Below are 9,815 nucleotides of genomic sequence, written 5' to 3'. Positions count from 1 at the left end.
GTCTCTGTAAATTTTCATTCCATAAAACTCTTTAGATCGTCCACACTGCCCCTGTCAATGTATGTTGTTTTCACTCCCCATCAGCAAACGCTGTGTTTTCTGGGCGTGTCGCAAGCGAAGCTGCTCATCACACCTCTGTGCGGAAGCGCATACCTTTTTTGTTGTTGTTGTTTTTTGGCTCCATGGATACGAGCCACCGCACGGTTAGGATACTATAAGTGGCAGTAGTGCGACATTGAGAACGAAATCCACCGCAACCCTCCACAGAAGAAGACCCACTACAGAACTGCACGACGTTAGCCAGCCAACTAGTTCGTAGCGTAGTGGAACCATGTGTCTATGATCCGAATCTGACCCTGAAGCTGAAGAGGAGGCTGTTGAAGTCGCCACATTTCGGCTGATGCAAGATGTGTCTCATCGGTAATGTCGCATTTACTTCAATTTAATTGATTTATGTAATTTGCAAAGCGACTAGCGGTTGCTAATGCGTATGCTAAATGGCCTATGCAGCTTGAATATTCACAACACGACTTACCTGGAAAACTCTCGTTAATAGATAACACTACTTTAGCTCACGTTATACAAATAAATAAGTTTGAGAGCATAGCTGAAATAATATAAATACATTTTACATTTACACATTTCACTGTTTTGTCTTACTTGTGCTGCTGCTCTGACATAATTTTATTTAAAAATGTGCATTAATATTTAGAGCAATCACTGCATGACCTTCCTGGGAACAAAAAGCATTGGTTCAAATTATATATTGACGTATTTTTACTGCTTTTAATTATGTTTTTTGTCATTCTTGATAAATCTGACAGTAATATGTCTCTGTATCTGAAGTTGTTACAGGTATCTAGTCTACAGAGGCTAGTGAGCTGGTGCTGAGGATTCCTGGGGTGATGAATCTGAGTTGCCATCTCTTCATGCTTGGATTGTAGATGAAGGCAGAGTTTCCTGATGGATAAAACACTAAAACACTTATTGTATGATGGATGTAAACCACCTGTGGAATAACTCCTTTACCATTTGAGTAAAAATGTGTTTTTTGTGAGTGCAATACTTATTTTTTATTTATATATAATTTATATGCTTTTTATTTATGGCCGCTTCAACTTTATAGCTTACCATATTAGAAAGAGAAAAAACATGTCATTTCAATACCATGATTTCCTGAATAAAAGTGTTTTCCCTTCAGAAACAGAGTTCAGTGAAATACATAATAGTTAAAGCCAACTTTATTGTAAACCAAAAAAAATGCACCACTACTCCAAAGCTAGAACAAACTGTTACCTTCACACTCCAATGTGCAATGTATAGGTTACTGAGTTAATTAAGAGGTCTGGGGGTTTGAGGTCAGAAGCTTTTGCAGGGCCCTGCAGACGAAATGCATGAAAGTAGGGTAAACAGGGAGATGTGGTGATCCTTGTTCTCATCACTATTTGGAAGACTGAGCGGAAGCAGTCCTCTACCAGATGGAAGCTGTGGCTGTCCTCACCATCACCTCATCAAAACAAAAAGGTACTGCAATCAGAATTGTAGATTAGTGAAATGTTCATTATTATGTAGGTCAAAACCTTCTCTAATGTAAGAACACACAATACCAGAAAAAAAATTTAACCAAACAAGAGGACAGGCCTGTCTGTGCTAAAACAACAGATAAACAGTTGTTACAATTCAAATATAAAATCTAAACAGTATATACCAATTAAAATCTTCTATTGTCTATCTTACTGTTGGTACATACAAACTTACATACCTTCACTCCTGAGCTGGGCAGCAGATGCCTGTGTACCAACAGTCTGCAGTGATTTCTCTGTTTGACAGCCTCCTTGCATGTAGGTAACTGGGATTTGCCCTCCTACAGTATAGAAAAGACTGTTACATTTACTGTAAATTGTATTGGTCCTACAAATATAATGGCTATGGTACAAGCTATAGGTTACTGACCAGATAAGCAGCGGTTATTGTAGAGATGTGACTAATTAGCAACTAAGCTTGCAACACAACACAGTAATCATTCCAACTAATCATGTTAGAATTTGATAGAACAATGACATAACCCCAAATCACAAGTTGATTTAGGCTGTGACACAGGACGGGGTAATAACAAACATAACCACGTTCATCTGCAGGTTCTTTTGTAGCGATCGACCAGCTGTAGCTCTAAAGTGCAAAGGCCTAAAGGCATGCTAAAGGCTAACGCAACACACAAACAGGAGCGGCAGCACGTCAACAGGACAAAAGCTCGATCCACCGCTTCCTGCCTGTCGCCGATCGAAGGCCCATCGCTATTAGCTGTTCCCCACACAGGTGTGTGATTGCGCCAACTCAGAGTAGCACATTTGAAAGGGACAAAGGCTCGGTTGACTCACTGTAGCCGTTAGCGACGCTAGCGATTAGCTTGTCTCACATGTGGGTTACTGCATTTTAAACAGACATAACTAACATATTTAGATATCACAAGTATCAAGCACAAACTTACTACAGCGAGCTAGATCCACCGCTTCCTGCTTGTCGCCGCTGGAAGGGCGATAACGATCAGCTGTTCCCCGCAGGTGTATGCGATTACAGAAAAAGGACAGAGGCTAGACCCACCGCTCCCTGCCTGTAGCCGCTCGATGCCGATAGCATTAGCTTGTCTCACATGTGGGTTACTACATTTTAAACAGACCAACAAACATAGTAAGTATCAAGCACGTACTTACTACAGCGAGCTAGACCCACCACTGCCCTGGCTGTGGTCGCTCGATGCCGATACGATAAACATTAGCTTTTCTCCACACAGGTGTGGCTGCATGAGCACATTTGAAGGGGACAAAGGCTCGGTCGACTGGCTGTAGCCGTTAGCATAGCTAGCTAGTAACTTGCCCCACACATAGGTTACTACATTTAAACGGACAAACTAACATTTTAAAACATTATAAATATCAAGCATGTACTTACTTCAGTGAGTGGATGACAGACTTTAGGAATAGATCCTTTTTTTCCAACAGGAGCCGTGAAACAAATCCAGCATTGTACGCACCCTCGTTTGAAATGCACATAAGTATAAATGCTGAGGCAGTGTTTCTGGCACCGGTCCGTTAAAAATAAAAGTGACCCACAAATCCTCACTTGTTGATCCCTTGTTAAAGTGAATAGACTTTGGTGTTGGTTAGAACACCCAAGAACCGAACTATTTCTATGGGAGGACTTGGGCGCTGCCGTGCTGGTCTGTTCACGGTGAGTGAGAGGGGGGAAATGGCGGAAGTCCAGTTTTGGTTCGGGATCATTGTGGGGGTGGTGGTTCAGGATTTGCAGGGAGAACTTCCGACCAAGGTGACGACAACTGGGACACGGCCTCAGAGTAGGTCGTGGTCTGTTTTCATTGGGTGAGAAAATTTACGTTTTCAAAATGTGAAAAAAGCAGGAAATGCATTTCTACCGTGCTCAGTATGTGTATATGTGACCCATAGAGTCATAGGAACGCTCCAAAATGTCTAAAAAGTGGATTTTGCATGATATGAGCCCTTTAACTGTCCATAAAGTGACATGTTTCTGTTTATGTTATCTCCAGTCTCACAGATCTATAGTGTTAGGGAAATTGTGAGTTCCCTTTGTAAATCTTAAATAAAGGAGGCAAAATCATTTGAGATTTTACTTGCAAGGAGTGAGCAGTAAGCAGCTAGGCATCTTCCGCTCACTTTAGAAAAGACAAGAATTCAGCTCATAATATATAGCACAGCTAACGGGGTTACAGCAATTCAGCAAAATATGTTTCAATGATTAAATGCAGTGTTTTTCTGTTTAACAATGAAACATTCATTAAACAATCATATATACATCAGAACAGCACATTTTGATTTTAAATACAGTTGTCATAAAACATGGAATAAATGTTGCAATATCTTAGGCAGAGTCAAAAGCACAGAAGTACAATATTTTCAGCTTACAGTGTATTTCCGTCAACAGCGCCGAGGTTCCATTATCAAGCTTCAAAGGTGTGTAGCGTAATTGTAGAGAGTGCATGACTGGGCACACCCTGAGAAGGCCTCGATTAACCAGCCTGATGATCATGACCCTCAAACAGGGAATTACGTATAGAGCAACAGAACCCAGAGGATCACAAGAACCGGTCCAAAGATCTTTATCAGGATGTCAGTCCAGGTGCCAAACCAGGATTTATCTTTCACTTTCACCTGCACATTGGATATGCGCTGTAGGTCACGGATTGCCTGTTGGGTGACCTTTGCATCTTGGTCTTCTCCTAGAATGTATGTGCAGCATTTGGGGCCAACTATAGCTCACACTCCACCTTGGCTTGCAGTCAGCAGAACTAACACCAGTATGTCACGGAGTGTTAGGGCGGTGAAACAACGATATATACTGGCAAGGGTTTTTACTGTGACATTAAAAAACAGGGTCATACGGTAATTTATGGTTTCAACTCTTAGCATGATGTTTCCTTCCCCAAAACCATGGAAACACGGATAGTGACACTTTCTGGCGCGTAGTCCCTGCTGGTTTTCCAGATCTCTCTGCTGATTACCTTGATCCGTTGTCTCAGTGTGCTTTTCCAGCTTGTCATTGACTAAACACACCTGGTTAAGGTAATCAGTAGGCAAGGTACATATTGAGAAGCATTTTCAGAAAAACATTTCTGGTGATTATTTAACACCTTTTACATATTGAAGGCATTGGAAGGTTTATAAATATTGCACTGATTGGCACAAATATTGTGCAGACGAGTTACTGCATATTGTATAAATATATAAGTATTGCACAGAGTCTGCACAAATAGAGATTATAAGAAGATTATTACATAAACCACTGATGCAGGGGGTGAGTTAATGTAGCCAGAGGTAGTTAACAGTTCTGCTTATATGGTGTGATAGCAGCAGGGAGGAAAGATCTGTGTGGACTGTTATCACTATAAATTCTTTCCCATATCCCAAATCGGGGTATTAAGTCTCGTACTAGAATTTTTACTACAGCTAGTGAATCATTAGTGTTTGTGGGGAACACTTCTACGCATTTAGAAAAAGCATCAATAATTGTCAAACAATACTTTTTACCCTGACACCTAATTAATTCGCAGAAATCCATTTGAAAATATTCGAACAGATATTTTGCTTTAGGTAATGTTCCTCTCGTTTGTCAAATATTTCCTTGAGGGTTATGTATCGAGAACAAAATTTTTAGAATCATTTGTAAATTCATACGTAGTATAGTATTTGTTTATATTCTTACCACCCCCCCTGTTGAGACATGGTATGGCCCATGGTTTATCATGCCCATTTATAGAGGGATTCTGGTAGAATAGGTTTCCCCTCCTGTCAAACATAAGAACCCTGTGGATTAACAGTTGCTCCTTTAAGGCTCCATTTATCTTTTTCACTTTTGGGAGTGCTGTCTTGCATTTGTTGTAGGAGAGTGCAGCTCCTTCGGCTTCTTCATCTGTTTTAGCACTTACTTTTAACACTCTGTCTTTAGCATTAGTATGACCAGTGCATTAGCAAATGACTATTTTTGCTGGTCTTTGTACTGCTTTTAACATTTTTTTAAATAAATTACCATAGTTTAAAGGCTTTCCTGTTGATGTTATCATTATACAAATGGAGCGGTTCATTTTCGCTGATTTTAGTCGACTGTCAGTGCCCTTTCCAGCGATGATCACATACTTATCACACCCTCATGACCCGAATGTCAGCAGCCCCCCTCCTGTCTGTCTGGGGAAGGTGTTAAAAATGTTAATGAGGCTGCCCCCATTTTTAGTACCAAAGACGCAATTCCAGGGTTAAACCAAAAGGTGGAGCTTTACTATCTGACTTGTAGAGTTAGGGTCAAACACCAAGTATAGGCACAGGTCTAAGAGCAGGACATAGATCTGACAATGTTAGTTCTACACTGTTTGCTAGGGCAGACTGACAGGCAGACACTAGTCTGTCTAAACAGTCAACTAAAAAGTTAAGAAAACTTGAAAAGTTGACTTCATGTCAGAGTTAAATGTTGAACTTACTTTTTTTAATCATAGATAAGCATCGGCAGGTCACCCTGCCACAGCTGCCAAACTACCTTCTGGAGGTTTATCAGTTACTGGCTGTATTAGGTTGAATTGGACTTTACAAATGTACCTACAGTAATGAAATTCTTAAATTCTCATTCTATATATTCGAACATATTCACTTGGATGTACTGTAGTGTGTGTCAGTCTGCCTGCTCCATGAGCTGTTTTAAATTAAAAAAAGAGCATTTGAATTTTCTAATCAAGCTTAGTTGAACATAACAATAGTCTTTTCAGACAGAACGGCCAATCCACAGCATTAGTTAGACTGGTTTCACACTACCCCCTTTCTACCCAAAGCACCAGAGTCCTGCAGTGCTGTTACCTGATGTGATGTTGCAATGTGATGTTGAATTACAGCTACAGCGACAGAGAGAGACAGTGTTGCATGATGCTGCCATGCAATTTGGATGAGTCCAAGCCTCTCCAGCATTTGTCCGGTTCGAATCGTGTGATATATGGTACTGAGGTCATTCACCCAGCTCACATTGTAGCTACTAGTGTCATGTTAGCCGCTAGCGAGATGTTAGCGGCTAGCGTTAGCAGCCTCCACATGACGTTCAGTACAGCTTGGGTTTGGCTGCAATAGTAAGTTGTGAGAGTCAGCTGTGTTTCTAATTACTACCGAGCCTATCGTGTGTATGTCGTAGCCCAAGTAGACCTGTGAATTTGGGTTATGGCAAGTCTAACATGTATTTCGTTGCTGTCTTCTCATATGTGTTGCTTATCTAGTCAGCTACTGTAGCTGTAAATGTGACAATGTTTTTTTTTTATTATCTTATACAGGCTGACACATGCCAGCTACTGAAACGCGAGGAGGTTGCTTCTCAAACTGACTCCACTGCAGGCTGTGGACACACGGCTACCTTGTAGAATAGTTGTTGCTCACCTCAGGAGCAACATTTAACATTTAACAGTAGTATGAAAATTTGTTGGCCAATATGCAGTTTTATTTGACAGCGATTTTAGATTTCACATTTCAGTAGTTGTAGTATTCATTATTCATTATTAGTGTATTCATAATCTGATCTATATTATTGTCTATATATTTACTCTGTATGCATTTGGTCAACTTATTTTGATATTTTAGTCTGTTGACGGGTAATTTGTAATTCTAGTGTTATGGTGCAGATTATGTGGAAAAACGTGATGGAGACCATCTTCAATAAAGTCCTGCTGGACTCAGGTTGTTATATGGAGGACCCTATTAACAACCCTGTCCCACCGGCCGGTGGAAAAAGAGCAACCTGACATAAAGGAGGTCATTAATGTCATGCCAAGATTTAACAAGCCAGCACTATTAAAGCCAAGTTGAAAACGTGTTTGCGCCAAATACCATTAAAACTGATCTAACTACCTCTATATATTGTTTACATTTGTAAAGGTTGTGAGATACATAGGAAATACTGGGCATTTCATTAATCTGCTGTTCTATTCACTATACCTTTTAGAGTGGTGTCAAGGAAAACAGCTGCATCCTCAATCATTACAGCAGCTGCACTGCTTGCAATGTCTTCCAAAACGTGATGAAGACAAAAAAGATCCTCACATCTCCCCAGCCAAATGCCTATGACTGTACCTGTTCCACTCCAGAAAGTATGCTTTCAACATAACTATGAATCCTACCTGTTGGGTCTGAAAATACCACAACAGCACTGATACACACAGAGACGAGAACAATATAGCACACTGAGAGCCAACCAGAGATTTTACTTGGCCAAGGGGAGTTCGCCTGAGATCTTAGCGTTGTAAGCGCTTCACTCAGAGACCAACCAACTCCAACGAACTTCCCCAAAGCACAACATTTTATTAAAGCTTGTACACGCCTTCATCATCACATCATCACATCATTGCTGAACATGCAGAAACACACACATTAGGCATAGCAGTACTCCTGCAGCCCCTCTTGTGGTTTTGAACCCCTACGCCTGCGTAGGAGCACAGAGCAAATGGCAAATGTGACAAAATTGTTCTTCGTATATGACAATACTTGAAAACCTGTGGTTAGAAGTATGTGCATCTGTCAATGGGGTTATAAGGCACAGCAAATGCAAACCATAAATGGAAAATGTAAAAAGGTAAATGATACATATAAATGATTAGATGAATATAATAAATGAGATGAATAATAAATGAAAATATATTTTCTCCAACACTACCCGTTCATTTTGTGGTCTGCAAATTGAACTGTGAAGGTAACTTATCCAGCATTAAAGTGCTGGTGCATTGGTTGACAATAAAGTTGGCTTTGACTATTGCTGTTTCACTGAACTATGTATATACAATATACTATATACAAAAATATGGAAAACAGACAAATGTTCTTATAATATTTCAACTTTTATTGAGATATTGCCACAAAAACAATAATTTAGGTATTTCACAGGTGGTCTAAGTCCAACATAGATGCCTTGTCCCTCAGGAAACACTGTCCTGATCCAGACCAGGAAAGATGGGATGACAACTTGGACTTTTCAACCTAGAAGTCCCCAGCACCAGCTAACAAGACTTCTAGGCTAGATACCTGCAACAACTTGAGACATACACACATAGTACTGTCAAATTAATGAAGAAAAAAACAATAACTACATTTCAATAAGGTATATTTTAGCACTTTATATATTATACACCTTACTAAAAGCAATTAAATATATATTAGGTCAATATGTATTTAGACGTTCCCAGGTACGTTTGATTCATTTGTAAATAGTAAAATGTTCTAAAATTGTTTATGAATTTCTGAGATACTGATTTATTCCATGCATGTGTAATTGTCTAATACACTGTATATTAAATGGGCTCTATAAAGAATAGACATTCAATCATACTGGCTCCAGTCACTGCCCCCAGTGCTCCGATCACCACCGGCACCACTGTGGCCTTCACCTTCCAAGCCTTCTCCAGTTCTTCTCTGAGCCCTTGGTATTTCTCTAGTTTCTCATGTTCCTTTTTCCTGATGTTGCCATCACTTGGTATTGCCACATCCACCACTACGGCTTTCCTCTGTTCTTTGTCCACCACCACAATGTCTGTTTGGTTCGCCATTACCATTCTGTCTGTCTGTATCTGGAAGTCCCACAGGATCTTGGCTCGCTCGTTCTCTACCACCTTGGGAGGTGTTTCCCACTTTGACCTTGGGGTTTCCAGTTCATACTCTGCACAGATGTTCCTGTATACTATGCCAGCCACTTGGTTATGGCGTTCCATGTATGCTTTCCCTGCCAGCACCTTACACCCTGCAGTTATGTGCTGGATTGTCTCAGGGTCCTCTTTGCACAGTCTAAACCTTGGGTCTTGTCTGATGTGGTAGAACTGGGCTTCTATGGCTCTGGTGCTCAGGGCCCGCTCCTGTGCAGCCAGGATGAGTGCATCTGTGCTGCCCTTCAGCCCAACCATTTCAAGCCATTGGTAGGATTTGTTGAGATCAGCCACTTCAGTTATGTTCCGATGGTACATCCCGTGCAAAGGCTTGTCCTCCAATGATGGTCCCTCTTCCAGCATCTCATCCTCTGTTCTCCACTGCCTGAGACATTCACTCAGCACATCATCTGTCGGGGCCTTATCCTTGATGTACTTATGGATCTTGGATGTTTCATCCTGGATAGTGGCTCTCACGCTCACTAGTCCTCAGCCTCCTTCCTTGCGGCTAGCATACAGTCTCAGGGTGCTGGATTTGTGGTGGAACCCTCCATGCATGGTGAGGAGCTTTCGTGTCGTAAAAACAGTGGGGTGTATCTCTTTCTTTGGCCACCTTATTATTCCTGCA

At 40.9% G+C, this 9,815-nt stretch overlaps 1 long non-coding RNA gene across 2 annotated transcripts; it reads right to left on the bottom strand.

Moving 5' to 3' along the window:
* Positions 1–1,223: 1,223 nt before the first annotated feature.
* Positions 1,224–5,804, bottom strand: LOC129603103 (uncharacterized). Of its 2 annotated transcripts, none has more exons than XR_008692713.1 (3): positions 2,950–5,804; positions 1,763–1,864; positions 1,224–1,527 (listed from the first exon to the last, which is right to left on the bottom strand). It is a non-coding gene; the product is annotated as an uncharacterized LOC129603103 (long non-coding RNA). The 2 variants fall into 2 exon arrangements; XR_008692714.1 differs by lacking the exon at positions 2,950–5,804 and adding an exon at positions 2,489–2,718.
* Positions 5,805–9,815: the final 4,011 nt, after the last annotated feature.

This window comes from Betta splendens, chromosome 16 (assembly GCF_900634795.4).
Source record: "Betta splendens chromosome 16, fBetSpl5.4, whole genome shotgun sequence".
NCBI lineage: Eukaryota > Metazoa > Chordata > Actinopteri > Anabantiformes > Osphronemidae > Betta > Betta splendens.
This window is presented reverse-complemented; position numbering and strand designations above follow the sequence as displayed.